The sequence below is a fragment of the Molothrus aeneus genome, chromosome 2 (assembly GCF_037042795.1).
Source record: "Molothrus aeneus isolate 106 chromosome 2, BPBGC_Maene_1.0, whole genome shotgun sequence".
NCBI classification, from domain to species: Eukaryota; Metazoa; Chordata; class Aves; order Passeriformes; family Icteridae; genus Molothrus; species Molothrus aeneus.
In genome coordinates, this window is record NC_089647.1 from 107,236,443 (window position 1) to 107,256,011 (window position 19,569).

The following is a 19,569-nucleotide window of genomic DNA, read 5'->3' on the forward strand; positions in this document are numbered from 1 at the left end:
AGCCCGTGGGCCAGTACTCAGCTCGCTGTGGTTTTGACTTCATCAGCACTCTCATCTGGTATGGCTCTCCAGCAAAGCATTCCATGTTTCTCTCAATTTTCACCAAATGCAGATGATTGTCACACAAGCTAAATTAGGGAACTAGTTCAATAGCAGTTGGTCAATAAATGTTTTGGAGATCACATGCTTTGAAATGTGTTCTATTGGCTACTTCTACTGCTGCTGCAGATATATTCTGCTTTAGCGGTATTTCCAATTCACTGTATTGGTTTTCTGATGGATCATTAACCAGCTGGCAACATGCATACGACAGCTATATATAACAAAATTAATTAAAGCAAATTCTGCCCTATTCCCAATTCCTGTAATAGCTCAAACTTATTTTTTCTTTGATAATTTTTCCTGAATTAATTACTTATGTTGTTTGGGTTGCATTAATATTAAAACCAGGTTAATAATGCTGATGAGACTGCAACTGCTAACAAAAATCCTAAATCTCGAAAGATGGCAACTTAGAGTTCTTAACAGGCAACACTTCTAAGGTTTTGCTTTTCAGTTGAGGCTTTAAGTTAAAATCCCAGGCAACTCTGTGACACATGTTCATTAAACACCAGTAATTGTTTCAGAAAAACCCTAGCCAGTCCCTCAAATAACAAACACCCCAAACAGAGAAAACTTATCCAAACCGTTTTATCAGCAAAATGTTCCCAAAACCCCCAAGAATATAGGAAACAGAAAGCAAATTCCTTAATACTCAGTGAACAAGCCTAGCCAGAAAAAGTTGGGGTTCCTGTTGTCTGGATTTCTGTGCATGTCAGCAGTTGACTTTGGAACACTTCCTCCCCTTCCTTGGATAAATACCATAATGAGAGCTCAGAATATTAAAATCTTCACATTTTCTCTTCCTGTAATAGGAAATAAAGGCACACAGCAATATTAGAACATGTTTTAATATATATTCTAAATAAAACCAAAGTAAAATCCACGGTGGTTGCCTTCCACTTCACAGCAGACTTACTGCCTTAGAAAGGAGAGTTCTCCCTGAGGTGTCCAGGGCTCTTGCCACAATGCAAGTTAACAGTGGGGCCCACAAAGAAAAGCATCTTATACCTTTCCGACCCTCCCTTTTCAGCAGAAATTACATGCTGCATAGTTTCTACCCCTGTCATTGAATAATCTGTTTTAGCTTTGGATGTTTAAGACTGGGTGTCTACTATTTTGTTATAGCATGTGTAAAATGTAGAAGGACAAACTGGACTAGCCAGCTTGGTTTCTCTGGAAATTAATGTATAGACAAAAAAGCACTTGTAGTCATGGGTTCAGGGGATTTTTGTGTGTGTTTGTTTTTATGTGGGATTTGAGATAAAAATCTAAACGTGAAACAGAAACTGAATTCACCATCCACAGCTCTTAGTGCTCAATAACCTTCTCAACTTCAGCACAGAGGCCTTGAAAGTAGATTTTTCAGTGAATGTCCTTTTTTATAAAAAGTTTGAAGGAGACACTGTGCATATTTTATTAATTATTTTTTTATCTCCAGAAGAGTCACAGAACAGTGAATTATTTGGGCTGCCCTGTAGGCCCTGGTTGAAAGGCCACACAACAGTAACTTAGCAGCCACTTCAGCAAGAACCTTTTCTCTCTCAGCCAGAGCTGAAAGCAGATTTAGGAGAAGGTGAGCCCCTTAAAGAGTCACTTCTCAGGCAGACAGGAACTGGGGAGCCCCATGGCCTCAGCCCTCCCAACCCCACACCTGGGGTGGCCTGGAGCCACATGAGACCACGAGCACTTTCCAAACAGACAGGAATGACAGACGAAGAAGTGACTCTGCATTGTGATGGGGTGATTGATGCATAACTCACAGATTAGTTGAATTAGTAAAACTGTGGCCTAATTAAACCCTCTCTCCTGCATCTTGTCAAATTTCCAGCATATCTAGGACACTGAATGGCACCAGCGAGCAGGGTGGCAGATGCCAAGGATCACTTTGCCTGCCAGGCTTCATTTTTAACACTGTTTTGCATAATATCAGAGTGCAATCAATTTTGTATTTTATCAGTACAATAGCTGAGATTTTGATTATATCAACAAAGTATATAAAATAGCTCAAATTTTAGTTAAAATAATTACAAAAGGTGAATTCTTAAACCAGGTACTGCACATGGAAAAAAGGTGTTGTGTCAATACATGTTCCCTGAGCAGTTAATATTTATTTTTTTTAACTACTTATAATTCAGGGCATATTTACTAAGATTTAAAAACATGGTATTACATTACTTGATTCAAAGTATTTTACATTACTGACCATTTTCATGCAAAAAAATGCAGAATTTAACAGCCTCATTATCACCAGAAAGTATTTATCTTGCAAATTTCCCAGAAAAATATGAGTTCAGTTGATACAAACAGAATGCCAGTTCCAGTAAAAGCATCAACTCCCACTTCAATGGGGTGATGTGCTACATGTGGATGCTGCTGCATTCTCAACTCCTCAGATTGTTTTGGAATTGCTAGATTTGGTCTAAAGGACAGAAAACTGTACAAAAAGACAAGCAAAACAGTATCCCAGCCAGCAAACACAGAGACTGCATAAAGAAAGGTTCGCCACACACAAGGTACCCTAGCTCCAGCATGCAGTTCAAAAATGTTAGCAACAGCAGTGGCACCTGGGAAGTTTTAGTGCCTTCTTCTCATCCAGATATGCAGCAATTCCTGATATCTGCCCTTTAGAAAACAGCAAGTACTGAAATTTGTACTGAAATCAAACCTGGCCAGGATGCCAAGGCCATGACTCTCATAGTGCTTGTCTGCTTGGAATGGTCATGACAGAGGACTCACTGTTAAACTTCTCTTTTTATTCTTTTACCTGCTTTCATAATTTTAACTTAAATCTCCATGTTTGTTTTTTTTTTTTTTGTTTTTGGTTTGGTTTGGTTTTTTTGGTGTTTTTTGTTGTTGTTGTTTTTGTTTTGTTTTTTTTTTTTCTTGTGTAATTACTCAAAGACATTTTAGGTTGAATTAGGAAAACCTGGAAGAGAAAGATGTCTCAACACCATGGTGCACAGAGGTTTCCTGTCAAGGAATATTAACTGCCCTCTCCCATAAGGTCTCGCTCGCCTCTTCTCTCAACAGGAACCACAAAAGCTCAGGAAGGATGCTTCCTTGATGCAGGCACAAAGCTTCTTCAAAACCATTTCAGGCTTATCCCTGTCTGACTTTAATACATGCACAGTTAGAATAACAATAGTTGTTGCCATCAATATATTCCTGAAACTGTCTCCATGTCTGTCAACACTTCCCAATTCAACAGACTTAAGTAAAAGCATTCTTCTACTTCTTCTCTGGCTGGCAAAATGGGGCTACATTATCAGTGAGAAAAACATCCTTTTGAAAACCACCAAGAAACTGTTGTATGAGACTTCTGATAGGAACAGAACTCAGCTCTTGACTTCCAGGAACAGTTTTGGCCAAAAGCCTAAATTGGCATCCACTGCAGACAGAAAACTGGGGAGAAGGGAAAGGGAATGAATGTCATAAAGCAACTTCCTTCCTTCAAGTAGAAAAAGGAACTAAGAAATGCTCTGAGGCCTAAATCATGAGTGTAGTTTTACAGCTAGACCCTTCAGCAATATTGAACACTACCAAAGCTGCAGGTTCTCTCTACACCTGCACATATTTCTTGTATAATCTTTTCCAAAGATGGTTGCTCAAACAGAGGTCTACATGTGCCTACTAAACCAGAATGAAAAAAGAAATCACTTCATTAGTGTAGTATGGCTAAGGTACAACCTGAGTTAAACCAAAAGCAGAAAAACAGTTATGAAAATGCAAGTCTTTAATGAAGTAGCTTAGTTTTGTCACAGTTTATCACTTCATGGAAAGTACTGTTCAACTGAAGTATTATGTGAGTACATCAAAAGTTCTCTTAATTTTTAAGCACACTGTGGACTGAGAGTGACTCATTGCTGTGAGTATTGGAATACTTGATCTTTAAAATGTGTGATGTGAATGGGAAGATATGACAAGATACAGTTTCTTTTTGCTCTACGGGATAAGTGTAACACAGTCACTAGAACTTTACAAAAAGCCCTAAGGCTCTGAGTCTCTATGTGAAAGGACTTGAAATTTATGGTGAAGCAACAGATAAAGAGAATCTTGAAAACATTAAGGGACTTTTTTTCTTTTTTACTTTTCTGGGATACTTGTATGCTTTGCCTGCGGCATCATTCCAAGAAAAGTTAGGCAGCTGTAAGATTTATTGGCTGGGACCAGAGCTTAAATGCAATTTTCTCTCATCACATTCACACAAAGATATTGCATCTTACTGTACCTTCCTAGCTAAGAATGGCATATTTAATTGTTTCTGTGACAGGTTCTGGTTGGGGATTTTGGGAACTCGCTTCTATTTCTGTGTCAAATAATACCACAGCACTGTGTATAGTTCCACTCCCAGTGTGCATACTAAAGTGTGGAAACCTAAAATTTGTTTACGAGGAGCACTGACGTGAGCAAAATTTGATTGCTTGAATGTTTTCAGAAAGCAAAACACAGAAGTTAGACAGTGCCTAGAGCAACTGGGTTTAAAATCAAGGAAACAAATCTAAGAATCAGAAAAACTTCTAGCTTGGGTAAAAATACCCAAGTTCTAAATGACTTCTAAACCAAACTCATTAAATAGTATCAATTTTGTCCTAGAACGCACTGAGGAATGGCAGTTTATTAAACTGTAGCTGAATATGCCCTGTAGCCATAGGACAAGGAGTATTAGTTTCAAACTAAGAGAAAGGAAATTCAGACTAGATAAAGGAAGACTTTTTTATATAAGGGCGGTGAAACACTGAAATAGCTTGCACAGAGATGTGGTGGGTGCCCCAGTACTGGAAACATTCAAGGTCAGGTTGGAGGGGCTCTGAGAAACCTGATCTAGTGGAAGAATTTGCTGCTCATTGCAGGAGGGCTGGACTAGATGACCATTAAGGGTCCCTTCCAAACCAAGTAATTCTATGGCTCTATAATTATTATATCAATTTTTAATAATATGCAATTATAATATTAAATAATTGCTTACACATATATCTATTTCTCTACACACAAATTTGAAATGTCAACATTTCTAAGATGGAGACATTTCTCCCTTACCGTTCAGAGCCTTCAGCTTCACTACTGACTAGAACATGGTTCACAAGAAATGCTGAATAGACAGACCAAAATTCTGACTGGCTGTACCCCTCGCAACCCAGGACACAGTCTCACATTTCTGTTCTTAGCTGACAGTAATAAAAGAAAAAATAAATTAAAAAAGCATAAATCCAGATGTCTTCATCAAAAGCTCTGGCAGCAGCCTCCTGGCACCCTGACTAATAAAATTCAAATATTAGAGTAAACACAGCTAAGAACAACATCAGTTGTCAGCCAATGCCTAAGCTATTGGATGTGTTCAATAAATTGGCTGAAAGAGGACTGGAGAATTTCTTGAGAACAGAAAAGAAAGTGAATTGCCATGAAAGTTTTACCTAACAGGTTTACCAAAAAGTGCCTCTTCCTTCAAATACTGTTCCAAGCTTCCCCACAGATACCAGATAGTAACCAAGAAATAAAGAATCTGCCTTATAACCCAGGCCAATCACTATTTCTGATATGTCCTGTTGATCAAAACCCGAGGCATTTAACCCTCTTCCCTACATTTATTCCCATTCACCTGGAGAGAACATGGGCTGCTGACTGGCCAGGCAGAACCAATGACATTTATAGGTTTCTTCCTCTATTTGTCACATCTGAATGACAGTAATTAAAATTTTATTTTAAAAAATCTCCCACTACATCTCAAATAAAGAGTTGACTACCAGAAAACATATAATAGGAGGAAGAAATTTATGAATATTATGTTTAATCCTTCATTCTTCCTAATACCTTACTGCCTTTCCTGACAAAATAAATCAAAGCAACATCTACAAATTCTGACACAACATTCTGCAAGATGATATTAAATGTATTTTTTTTTCATATGGAGTGCTACTATGTCAATAACTGTCCTCTGAAATGGGTGTTTAGGAGATTATTTCCTTGATTGCTAATAAGATTACTATCTCCATATATTCTGATCTGAAAATACCTGTGAGTTATTATTGCTGCTGCTGCTGCCTTGAGAACAGCCAGCCTGCTGTAGTTGTGCTGCACATGATGAGCACAGGAGTCCTGTGCTCTGCCTTTCTTCAGGAACCACAACTGAAAATTTGTTTGTTCCAGCCTTAATCTGCATCTTTCCTCCTCTCATGGCAGAGGAGCACATTTTCAGTGAGAACCCTGCACCCTACACAAAGCTGCCTCCTTAGCAATGCTAACGAATCACTTGCCACCCAGCTCAAGGCTACCTGTCTTTTTGCCAGTGACACCTCCATGCTCTCAGTGCTCTGACTAGTCCTGATGAAAGGGAGGCTTAAATGAAGTATGGATTTTCCTTCAGAGGTCTTCTGAACAATACCGTCACATATTAGTAAGAGTTTGGGTTTGAAATTGCAATCAGAAAAAAGAAAAATGCTCTAAAGTAAAGAGCTATACCGCTTGTACTCCTGTTTTAATGGCAGGAGCCATGGTTCTGTTTAACCCTGCAGGGGAAGAATGTGAAATAATAACAATTTAAAAAAAATATATTTTCATATTCATAACACAATAAGAGAATGAGTAATACACTTTCCTTTCCATAACCCTGAGTAGCCAACATTTGAAATGCACCTTCTCATTGGCCAGGCAATGGTGATTTTAAACAAGAGGAGAAGGAGAAAAAAAGGCTTGGAAGAGGATGATGCCATGTTGTGCTGCTTCTGATCTGGTTATTTGAGGAGTAATAATGTCTCTATGTGCAGTCACAGCAAAGCAGGCAGGAAAAAATGATTAAGAGGGGTGAAAGGAGATGGGCCAGGACTAGTTCCTTTTTGTAGCTTCTACTGGTTGGCACAACCATGGGGCAAATATTATGACTTTGCCATGTGAAAACACATCATTACAGGATCTCCTTCAGCAGTTATGGAGCACTGTTTGGATAAATGAATGCAGCCACCTTCAAATCACCTAGAGAGGAGAGCTACAAGCAAGGACCATTGATGGAACCATGCCCAAAACATTGCCACAGGGAAAGCTCAGAACCAGGCTGAAATTAAGCACTGAAGATTTACTAAAGAGAAAAAAACAAACAAAAAAAAAAACCAAACCAAAAAACCCCAAACAAACAAAACAAACAAACAGTCAAATACTTAAAAGGTCATAGCTGAAAAGAAAATCAGGTACTTTTGTTTTAGTAGGTAACAGAAGAAATAAGAGCCAGTTTTCTGAAATGAGCTAGAAGCTAAGTTTTTAGAAAACATTCTGAAGGAATTAGGATTTCCTTGATTCAATGAAGTTTCTTTTTCCCAGAAAAATACCCCAAGATCAATTTCTACTTCTCATTTGTGGCAGTGGGATGACAAAAAAGAATGACCACACAGTTTTAAAAGAAAGCATCAAAGACAACTTTGTTTCACTGAAGCATTACTCACATAATAATGAATGCTTATTAGTCTGCAATTCCAGAGCCTAAAGTTTATTCCCATTTAAAACAAAATACTCTCCCACAAACTGCATAATAAATGCACCAAAAATTATGGGCTTTGAAACTAGAGTGAAGATTCATTGAAACATGAAATAACTCATCTGCCATGGGAAAAATCTAATTGAGATTAGGGAAAAGATGAGCTTAGTAAGAAGTATTGCATTCAGAAAGAAAACAAAAACAAGGAGACAAATCAAGATTGATTAAGGGAAAATAGTCTTAGAATTTATACTATCTCAATTTTTATATCTCTGAGTGTTTTGGTGATCAGATATGCTCCCACCTTTATAAGAATAAGAATTCCATTTTTACCAGAACTAACAATTACCTTTTATGCCTTTTTGAAATATACGTTTACTGCGAAAAGTACCTACTTAAAAGTACCAACATATTTTCAAAAACAAAAAAACATCGACATGATTGATTTATCTTGGTAGCTAAAACCACGTCTGGAGCTTTTCTTCATGCTTTAACTTGGTAATTTTTCATGTTGCAATGGGAATTTATAAATCTTCAAAATGAGAGAAGGGTGCTGGGTGTTAAAAGAAAGAGTAAGTAGGAGCTTTTAAATTATCAGTCTATGATTTTAATTTTTTTTTAACAACATATATACAGGGAAAAAAAAAAAGAAATCCAACACCACAAAAAGCCCAAAATCAACAAAACCCAAACCTTAAAAAAGTAGAGGAAATAAAGATAAATAAAGTTCTGACACAACTCTGGGTCTAGTTTTGGTCCAGTCACTTCTATGGAATATGAGCTCCAGATGATGCCTGAGTCAGAAAAGCAAAGACAATCCCCTTCCTCCCAAGGTGTTTACAGCTGAAAAATCCCGAACCTGACTTTCATAAAGCTATCACAAAACTAATGGCAGGATATATAATTTTAGTCAGATGACAGTTATTACAACAGCATACTGACAAGATTCATGCTGTCTATAAAATGGCAGCCTCCTTGTAACATAAGCCTGAATAATTAAGTTAAAATACAACATCTCTATTTTTTACTGTTCAACAAAGGCAATGGATCTAGTGAAAACTGGGAAAAAAAAAGAGTTTCATGCACATGTTTAAATAAATAATAAAACTTTTAATATTGAGTGTGTAAAATAAAATATGGTCTCTTAAAAGTGGTGGAAGCTTTTTAACATTTTTTCCTCTGGAAATATTTTCCTCTACAACAGTAATTGTTAAATTTTAACATTTTACTACATTTTAACTGGAAATATTTTCCTCTACAACTGCAATTGTTTTCTTTAGATGATATAATTACTCTGTCTTTAAGATTTATGATGTAAGTTAATAAATGTTATGCTTTAGTTTTCTCTTTCTCTTTACTCTTGTATATATTTTTGGAATTCTGTGATTACAGCTTACAGAAGAAAAATCTTCCTAGGAGAACTATCTAGCGCATGAATCAGTGTCTTCTTTGCTACATTAGTCTTATGCTAAATGAAAATTATGTAGTCTCCTTCTCATCCTGCTGGAGAAAGCCCAAACTTGAATGAATTTCAAAATTTAACAAATATAATGTAGACTAGGAAACATACAATGCTTTGTTATTTTTGTAATCATATCCCAGTAGTCACACTCTATATGCAGGGAATATTTATTATTTTAATTTTTCTTAAACGAAGAATCAGAATTTAAATATAAAATTTACTCAACGGTACTCCTAAAAATGTGACTTAGCAACCAAAACCAGATTTTACCCCAGGAGTCTTAAGTGTTCCTTCAAATTACAGTGAAATGCCTTTTATATCTGTTCCCTAACAGATACAGCAATCTCAAAGCTATAAACCTGCTGCAAACATAACCATGACACCAGAAGGCAAACTGATTGCATCTTAGGAGACCCACACTTCCATCTAAATGTGTTTCAGTAGCAAAACTCACTTAGGCAAGTCCTGAGCCTATTTCCCCTGTAATTTCTCAGCAGGAATCAGCATAAGCAATGCTTTGATGATCATATTTCTACAGGATTACCTGCTACAGGCAGTACCTTTCTTTGCCTCTGGACAAAATAAAATAAATTAACACATTTCTCAGAAAGGCAATTCCAAAGGACTGAAGTACGTCCTGTGCCTCTGTGGGGATCTATGCATTCCTAGGTTTTTCACACATTAGGTTGTTGCATTTTTCAAACAAACAAAAACGTAGAAGAGCTCCCCACAGTTTCAGCAACATTTACCCCTTTGGGGTTTTTTTCATGCATCTTTCTTTTACTACCATCCTTTCATGACAAATTCTGCAGTTATTTTCCATTGCCGAAAATAATTTTAAAAGCTCTTCTCATCCCCAAGAAGAAATCCTAAATAGTGGATGGCACACAGAGCCTCCACACAGGAACTCTATAATACCATGCACTGTTCCATCAACAAATTCCTCTAAATCTGGAAAGTCATTCTCTGCCTCATCCCAACCTGACTGGCTCCTTACAGTTCCCCTTGACTCAAATGGTGATTGCATCCTCTCAGCTCAACCTTCAAACCAGGAGCTTACTTTTCTCCCACATTTCCCCCTGCAGGAATAGCTGAGGTTCAATTAGCCCTTGAAGATCAGCAGCACTGAAGTGGTGATGCCCTTATCCAACACAAAGGGAAAATACAGCTCCTGTTCCCTGTTTATGTCACATTTTAATCCTATTGATTGGCATAAGAAGAGTAAAATGAACAGAGCTCATGGGTCATGTGCGTGGCAAAAGTGCAGACCCTCCCTCCCCACCGTGCTGGGGGCAGGGACCCTGCTCTGCCAGAGGAGCATCTCCTCAGGCTGCCCTATAGCTTGCACTGAGCTCCCCAGCCTGGCATCCCTGGGACTGACATGGGACTCCTCTGATCTGAAAGTATAAATGCCCTCCGAGAATTAAAAGTGATGGCATTTGACCCCTATATTGGCACAATACTGAGAATTTCAGATTTTCGGAAAAATCAGACATCACGAAGTTAGAATTCAGTTTGCAGTGTGATATTCACCTTCCCTGAATTATTTAAAAGTATATCTTAGAAATGCCATATTTTTTTTCCTTTACATGCCCCCATATAAGCTCAGAACAATCTTTTGATTAAATTACTGGGAAAATTTGTTCAGTCATGGCAGGAAGTCTCCAACACTAGACTTGATTTTCCATCTCATCGACTGTATTTAAACAGGCTTTTAAGAAGTTGAGAAAACTCTCAGAGAATACAAATATTTTTTCTTCCTAGGGTACATGAAGCTACATATGAGTGCTACCAAAATAATTTCACTGGGGTTATTTTGGAGTTTGTACAATTGTTTGTAACTGAAGCTAGACTCCTGTCCACAGAGTGGTTTTAAACATGAACAAGATCTGAGGGGGCTTATTTATCTGAGGGGTCCTATTTATCCAAGTTCTACAGAGTGTGAAAATAAATGTTTAGTGAACAAATTCTCAGTACTCATAACTCAAGTTCTCAGTACTAATATCTGAGAAATCTCAATGGCATGACATCATTAACATTCAAAAGCATCTGCTTTTCCATCTCACATAATTAGTACTATATTTGGAATTTTTGAAACTTCAATTTCACAAGACAGAGAAACAACAATGTTAAAGAACAAGTCCTATCTAGGAACAAAATGTTAATATAAATTAATGTAATATTTTATGTATCTTTTGCTTTTCTTTGTACAATTAAATGCAAACATTTTTATGTTTTGGTTTTGAATTAGTTAAAACATTATTTAATATAATGCAATTCCAAAATTTTACTGCACAGACTTAACTGTATTTAAAATAGTCTTTGCCACCGAGAAACAAGTTATAGAAGAAATAATGAAATAGACTAACTTGTTATTGAAATTAATTTAAAATATGCTACTCTTCAGCTATATACCTTTGTATGGATTTGCTAAAAAAGATGTAGCTATCACTGCTACACAATGACCACTGCTAAACACAATGAGAATTAACCCTACGCATGGTTTATTCTGTTAGTCAAATCATTTCTAAGTGACTTAGAAGTGACAGTAGGATTTAGTGAGACTCTTTCATTTAAAAAACAAAAAAACAAAAAAACAAAAGCAAAAGCCAACAAGAGAAGGAAAAACCAAACTAAACCAGTGGCAACCAAAGCAGGGTATTTGTGCTGTGTTGTCTATTGACTGAATGGATGGATGATTAGCAAAACACAGTGAGAAAATAGATTGTATTACTTTTGGATGCAGCAGTTAATATGAAGAAGGAATGTTGGTCAAAAATGAAGCTGGTTCCAATACTAAAAAAGTATTCTGAAATCACAAAGATTAAATATTTTCTTAGTATACTAATGCCCTCTACTTTGATTGGAAGCACAATGAAATTTGAAACACAAATCATGTGTTATTTTGATTTTCCCCATGGCTAGCGCTGCTGAGCTCCATTTTTTTACCGGGAGTGATACTCTCCAAAAAAAAAAAGATTCTTAGAAAGGACCCAATTTAAAAAATAGCCCTATTTCTAAGTATATAATTCTAAATTCAGAAGCCCAGGTATGTACATGACTTTTGATACTTGAACCTCTAAAGTAAATACAGTAAGACAGCAAATGCCTATAGCATAATTGAAATACCTAGCGAGAACTGTAAGTAAATTTAATATATTTTTCAGAAAAGTTGTTCAGGGATACAGAAAAACAAGTCTCAAGTTGACTTTTGACTTTGAAAAGTTTAAAGGTTTCATCTATCAGGAAAATATCAAGACTGAACAGAAACGATTGTACAAATTAAGAGACAAAGGTATATTCAGAATAATTTTCTCTTAATTTGAAAATTGGAATTGAAAATTGAAATTTGGAATTGTCTCTTAATAAGGAAATGGAAAACACTTCAGAACACTCTGGGTATTCCAAAGTATGACTCTAATATCCAATTCAAAAAATCAAGTTTTCAGAATTTCGGGTTGATTTCCTTCCTTCCAACCAGGCTGATCTGAAGCAGCTTTTCTTCCATCTTGCTCTGATATGAATGTTTAATTTACATTCCTTTTTAATCTCCCTTTCAGATAATCCCTTGAACATATATTATATGTCTGAAAGTTTTCCCCTCTATTTAGTTATGCTTAAGGTGTTCAAAACCGCACAGTTATTTGACTGAGTCTTAAGGAATTTATAGCTACAAAATGATGGAGCCAATTTTTCTGGTCACTTGGCTTAGTTACCACAGCAGCAAAGCAGCAAAGACAGACTGAGCCAAAATTCCTTGGAGCCAGCAGAGTTTACTCTCAAAGAATTCACATTTTCAGGGCATTAGGATAGCTAGTCTCAGGTTCCTGTAAGGTTTTGTGTTGGGGATCTCACTAACAGGTCAGGGGGATTGACTCAGGCAGGTTCCCTGATTTCTCTAAGTGAGCAGGGAATAAGTGGCTCAGAGATGTGTGAGAGATTTAAATCTACTGACTGTCGGGTTAGTGGCAGATTGGACTGACACAGCTCAAAGTTTGTTAGCTTTGTAAGGTTCTTCTCTGCCCAGTTAATGAATTAATTTCAGAAAATCACAAGTTTACTTCTGCAAAAAGCAGCAAACATCCCTTACTGCTATCTACCATCACTGTACCAATATCCTTTATGTATTTATCTATTTTACATATTATTTTACCCTAATTACAGTTAATATTTCAGCAAAGAAAGAGCCAACACATGTTCTTCTTTAAGCAACTATCCACACCTGCAAGGATCTTCCCTCCTTCCCATCACAACTTCATTTCCATAACAGCTTTTGATTAAGGGGAACTACCTAATTACTTCTGGAAATCCCAGCAAGCTGTATCAAATGGCAAACCTGATTTGATCCAAGAATGAATTCCCTGTACAAAGACTCTTCCCTGGAATACTGTATTTAGCTTCTGTGTTCCCTTATTCACTGTTTGCTATGGTTTCTCCACATTTGGCATTTCTGCAAAGATCAAAACAGAAGCACTTGAGACTTCCTATCCCCCTGTTCTGAGGCCAAAATCTATTTGAGTACAACCCAATTCCTAGTCCAGTAAGTTTAATTTTTCCTGATAAGTAGATGCTTATGTATCAACCAAAACCTTATGAAAACCATCACATACAGAAATAAAATCCCTGAAAAAGGCCAGGAACAAATCTTTGTGAGCTGTGTTGCCACCTATTGTATGAAAACACTGAACTAGAAGTGGGGCAAATTCTGCAATGCTTGCAGCAATTTTGGGATGATCAGGCAACTCACCCAAACCCTGTAGTGTGCCATGCTGCCTTCCAGCATTTGCTTGTTCCATGTAGACTTGTCTTCCTTGGCCTACAAGTAGCTTAAAACAGGGGATGCCTTGCAAATAAGCCATGCAGGTATTGTGTGAGCACAATTTTCAGAAATGGACAGTGATTTTGGATGTCCAAGTTTAGTGGCCTCAGAAAGGACTACTTTTGACATGGCAGGCGCTTAACTTCTTAAAGTCTTTAAGCCATTTTAAACTGACTTCTGAGACACTCAAACTTACCATTTACTTTCAAAATGTCAGCCTCTGTACTCAGACAGCTTAATGCCACAAAAAAAGAGCCTTTTTGCTTTCTAAAGCAGCTCAGATTAAAGTTATGTAATATAGCAGATAACCATGAGCACTTTGTGAACCAAAAAGCTTTGTAATATTTCAATATACTCTGAATTTTTTGCCACTGACACAACTCTGCAGCGCCTTTCAGTCTTTTTTATTTTTTGTTTCATGTCTGAATCAATGGTATGACAAATCTCAAATTCTGTTTTAATAGTTTTCTGAAGGCTGAGTTTTTGTCAGTATTGGGCCTGATACAGTAGAAATAATAATCATCTAGATATCAAAACAGTTATTTTGCATTATTATAAATCCAATAAAAATAGGTAATTAAAAGAAATCAGATACAAGTTGAGAGAATACAATCTGTATTTGTAATGTATTTAAATCATATTATATATGTAATAATTTACCAGTGAATGGCAGGTTGAGAATCAGTCTGAATTTCAGATATTACACAAGAATTGAGATTATTTCTAGTAACAGAAATGAAAAAAAACAAGTAGAGAAAGTAAAAGAAAATTGATTAATTTTTTATTGTTTAAATTGTTAAAAAGTATGGGAAGAATCAGGAGAAATCAAAGGAAGTCAAGTCAAAAACTGAACTGAATTTATCCAAAAAGCCAAGTAGTTACCAGATTTATATAGGAGCTGTTTTTTTTCAGACAAATGACTGTTCTATCCTTAATTCTAATCTTTGAGACAGTCTGCATATCATCTTACACTTGAAATACAGCACTCATGAAGATAACTCTTCCATGGATGAGATTCCACCAAATGTCATTCCTAAAGATGAAGGAATTAGAGGCAAAGTACGTGGAGAAATTCAACAACTGAAGAGCTCATGGGCCAAGCATGACAGAAAGACCAAGGAGCTGTTTGGATTTAGAGAAAAAAACACAACAAAACTCTGGCTGCTGGGAAAGCATCTAGAGAGAGAGGGAGATATTTTCCATGAGAGCCGGTAAGTCCCACCCTTGCTGGGATGTCATTTCCAGTATTGCATGAGGAGCAAAGGGGGAAAACAGTGCCAAGTCCAGATCCAACCAAACACCACAGACACTTAAATTGAGATTCCCCAGGGTCCATCCAGGCTTACAGGCTGAACAAAAGCACATTCCTGGCAAGCAGCTCATACCTTGAAACTCTGAAAGCAACACTCTATTGTAATCAAGACACAGCACTCCTTTTAATCCTCCAGTCTATTAAATTCAATTATTGGGGTAGGCTGCACTCTTAAATAAAAATAATACATACAGTCTGTTTTTATAAGAAATCATGTTACAGGATATGTTATTTATTATCTGTACGAAAATGAAATAAGAAATGTAATCAAAAGGTTATACACAGATCTGAAAGAGAGCTAATTACAGTAAAACCTTGGTATTTTTGCTCGTAGTCACAGTTGGGGAAAATGGATATTTATCACAAGTATACTCCCGACAGGTTGTTCAGAGAGAAGACATTCACAAAAGAAACTGTGAAATAATTAATACACAAAGGACCTTTTTGATGATACATAAATAGACTTTACTTCGATGAGATGTTGCATCCAGATTTAGCAGTGGGATACCAGACCAATTTAACATTATCAGCAAAACCTTAGACCAGATACTAAATTGCTGTTGCTTTTAATGAGAGTAGACAATACCTATGCATGTACCTTTACTGAACAGGATACACTATTCCAACACAGCAGCTGCAAGTTTTGGGTTTTTTTCTTATGGGCTCACAAATACAATCTAAACTCAATTTCATCTGTGTTATTAGTTAGGAACAGTTTTCAGCAGTTGATACAAATGGCCATCCACATTTAACTTGTGGCTCCAAGCAGTCATTGGCAAATAGCTAAATGGAAGGGTCCATTCTCTCTTTATCATCAATAAAGATATAGAATTCCCTCCAATAAGGGATTCCTGCCATTCTCACCACTTTTCAAGATATACACCTCCAAGAGAGCACACTAATGGTTTCATCAGCACAATTAAACCTTGTATATTGGTTTTGTAATTCTCTCAGCCCTGCTTCTCTCAGGGTTGCATTCATCCTGATCAATACATGGTCCTCTGCTTTAACTCTTGTTTCTCTCTCTGCTTCCAAGGTCTCTGCTATGCCTGTTCAGGGTGTAACACATTCTTACCCTACAGACCAGCAGTGGTCTCCTGCAATCATATGCACAGAAAACATTCAGCACTTTCTCAGCTATTGCTATCAGTATCTAATTACAGAAAAGCTATTAAAAGAAGTTCAAATTTCTCTTTCTAGTTCAAAGTGGAGATATTACTTCTAGAGCATAACAAGCAAGATCAGGGCCACCCATCCCTTCTGCCTGCTCTATGGGACCACTTAAGGCATTAGAAAAACCTTCTTAAATAGGGCACATGATGATTGCCCAAGTCCATAAGGACAGAAGAGGACACTTCTATCCCTAATGGCAGCAAAATTCCTGTGCAATAAAAAGAAACATTCAAATAGAGGTCATACTTCTGTTCTCACTGAGTTGCTATGAGACATGGAAATGAAAAAAAGAGGCAGAAGCAGCTACTTCCGTGCTCTTGAACTGGTGAAAGTAAACCACAAAGTCCAAAAGTCTGTTCCTGTCATTTTCTACCTGTGCCATCTCTGCACTCCAACTTTTGCTCCTCCCTAAATCACAGATGTCTCTGGAGCACTGCCAAAGGGGAGCCCTACCAGGGCTGGGACCACAGGCTTAAGGGGCTGCAAATAAATGCTAAGTTATCAGAAGAGGTTTTGGTCCTCTCAAATTTAACTCCTATCTAAATAATGTGCATCCCCACCATAAAGGTTTGCTTATAATTTTCCTGTTGCATGGTACCACCTTCTGGATCTCTGCTGATATAAGTGGTAGTAGAAAACCAAAACAAACCTTGGGTAGTTCCACTAGTAACTAACAGTGTATTTATCTGATGACTGAATTGAGGAAAAAATGCCAAAATGGAAAAAAAAAAATATAAATCAGTATTTCCACATGTGCCAAACAATTTGCTGCAAAAGGCTTCAAAAAAAGTCATGACAATACTGCTACATGGGTTATATCCTCCCTGATTGAAAAAAATCAAAACCCTAATGTAGGCCTTATGAGTAAAATCTCACAAAAGTCTTGCTGGAGATGAGTTTTAGTACCAGACCTCAAATGCAGCATATTGTATCTTCAGAGATTTTTCCTTATTCCTCCCCTGAGACCCCAGCACAAGCAGTGCTGTGGCCAAATGAGGGATCCTGTAAGTGGAGATAAGACCTCAGCAATGCACCTCAGAGAGCTGCTGAGTGCATGACAACATCAACTAAGCACTTCGAGCCAGGCAGCACAGACATTTGCTGCCTACTATTTCTCCTCTCTCCTAGGTTATTTTCTTCAGAGCCACTCATTTGTCTCTTTTTTTTTTTTTTTTACTCCATGAAAAAAACCATACTAAATGAAGGTACATTGTCTGAAAAAAACATTAAAGTGACCTGATCACCTTTTGTCTGTTGCTTGACAGCCAGAATATTATAACAACTGTTTTGAGACAGTGTCTGATTTCATACTTTGTACATCTTTTGTGCAAAAGAAGAAACAGGTTTATCGAAGCAGTTAAAACTTTATTTTCACTAAGCCAAGTACCTCATTAAAAAAAAAAAATCTAATATCTACAGCAGAATAAAACAAAAAATGGCCCTATATAAGTAGTTATATCCAGCTCTCAAAATCACAATGGTCTCATGTCAGGTTCTGTCAAGTTCTTCTGATCCACAGCAGACTCTCACATTTTTTACTCTTAAATGGAAACAAATCAAGCAATTACACATAATAAAGCAGTTATAGGTCAGTTTACAGCATAGATGTTTTCTGTAATATGTATTTTGGTTTTAAATGAGGAATGTAAAAAGGGAAGAGGCTACTTCAGATTTTCCTGATTATCCCATTCATTTTCTTTGTACTTGAGTTCTAAATTAGGCAGCTGTTCAGATCTCTAATCACAACAATAAACCTAATCTCCAAACATAAAGCATTCAAAAAGTATTTCAATATCCTATAAAGAAGCTTTCTTGGACATTTTCTATTTTTTAAATCATGAATTACACATCAAAGTAAAAAGAGTTAATAAAATCAATTTATGCTGTCTTCATCAATTATTAATGCGAACCAAGTCATACCAGAACCTTTTTTTTTTTTTTTTCCTTCTCACTATATGCTTTGATTTCACTTACCACTCATGACACAACTCCTTTTTGGAATGTATTTTGCTCTTTTCTTTTTCTTTTTTTTTGTTTACACACTTCATAATGACTTCCTGAAATTGCAGCTAAGATAAAATCCTATGCAATCTTTAGTTCTCTTTTTCATCTCTCTTTTTCCTCTATTATTCCAACAAATAACAAATTATAGTGACCATGAAATCAAGATGTTAGAAATACTTGGCCTCTCTAGTACTTTTAAGTTAATATATACACATATGCATACAAATTTTAAACACATATCATCTACTTGCAGATAAATCACAGGCTTTCTATACTGTACTCACAGAAAAGATGGTTCAGCAGATAATATTTTTATAGCTGCTCTTGCATAATAATAACTATGACAAATATAACGCTTCACTCAGTAATTATTTGCTGCACAGTCAAACACTGTTGCAGTCAAAAACTATTCTTGAGAAATGACAGAAATACCCATCAAAATTCCATGCTCTGGTGTTTCCCTTCCCCTCCTGTTGGTTTTGTTAATTAATCTTTTTTAGCATGCATCTGCAGGAAAAAACCAGAATAGATACTACCAAAGAAACTATTTGATCTGTATCTAAACCAGACATAATTCAGACCATCAGGCACAGTAAGAATTAATGAGATGTTACATTTTGTTTGCAGAATTAACATGAAATAATTATCTATAATATCCTTGATCTAGACAAATATTCACCACCACTTTTCAGTGCAATAAAATGAAGCAAATCCTGAAAACTAGTTAAAGACATTTGTTCTCATAAATGTCCTTAATTGTCCCTTACAGATTTAGTGTTACTGCCTACTAGCTACCACTTTCTTTTTTTTTTTTGTTTCAACATTTTTCCTGTTCTCTTCTGGTTTCTGCTTAATTCAGTTTAGAAGGTATTGTATAGGAATCCACACAGAACCTTTAGGTTGACTCCCACGTGCTCAAACTTTTCCTGCCAACTCCAACATGGTCAAGGTACCACCTTTACCATCTCCATGTGGTTTCCTAATCACCATCATTTCCCTAAGCAAATTCAGGCAACTGAGAGACCCTTCACTTTGTTTCTTGGGGAGGTGAATACTGACCTGGCAGTCTGAATAAAGAAAATAAAAAATAATTGAAGTTATTTTAACAGCTGTATATCACTGTGCTTTTCTATCCTTTTAGCTTATAAAAAGAATCAACTCAAGATTTTTATCCTGTAAGATAATTGAGCTCAAGGGCTTTTGTCAGTGGTTTTATTTTTCGCTCAAGTTCCCAG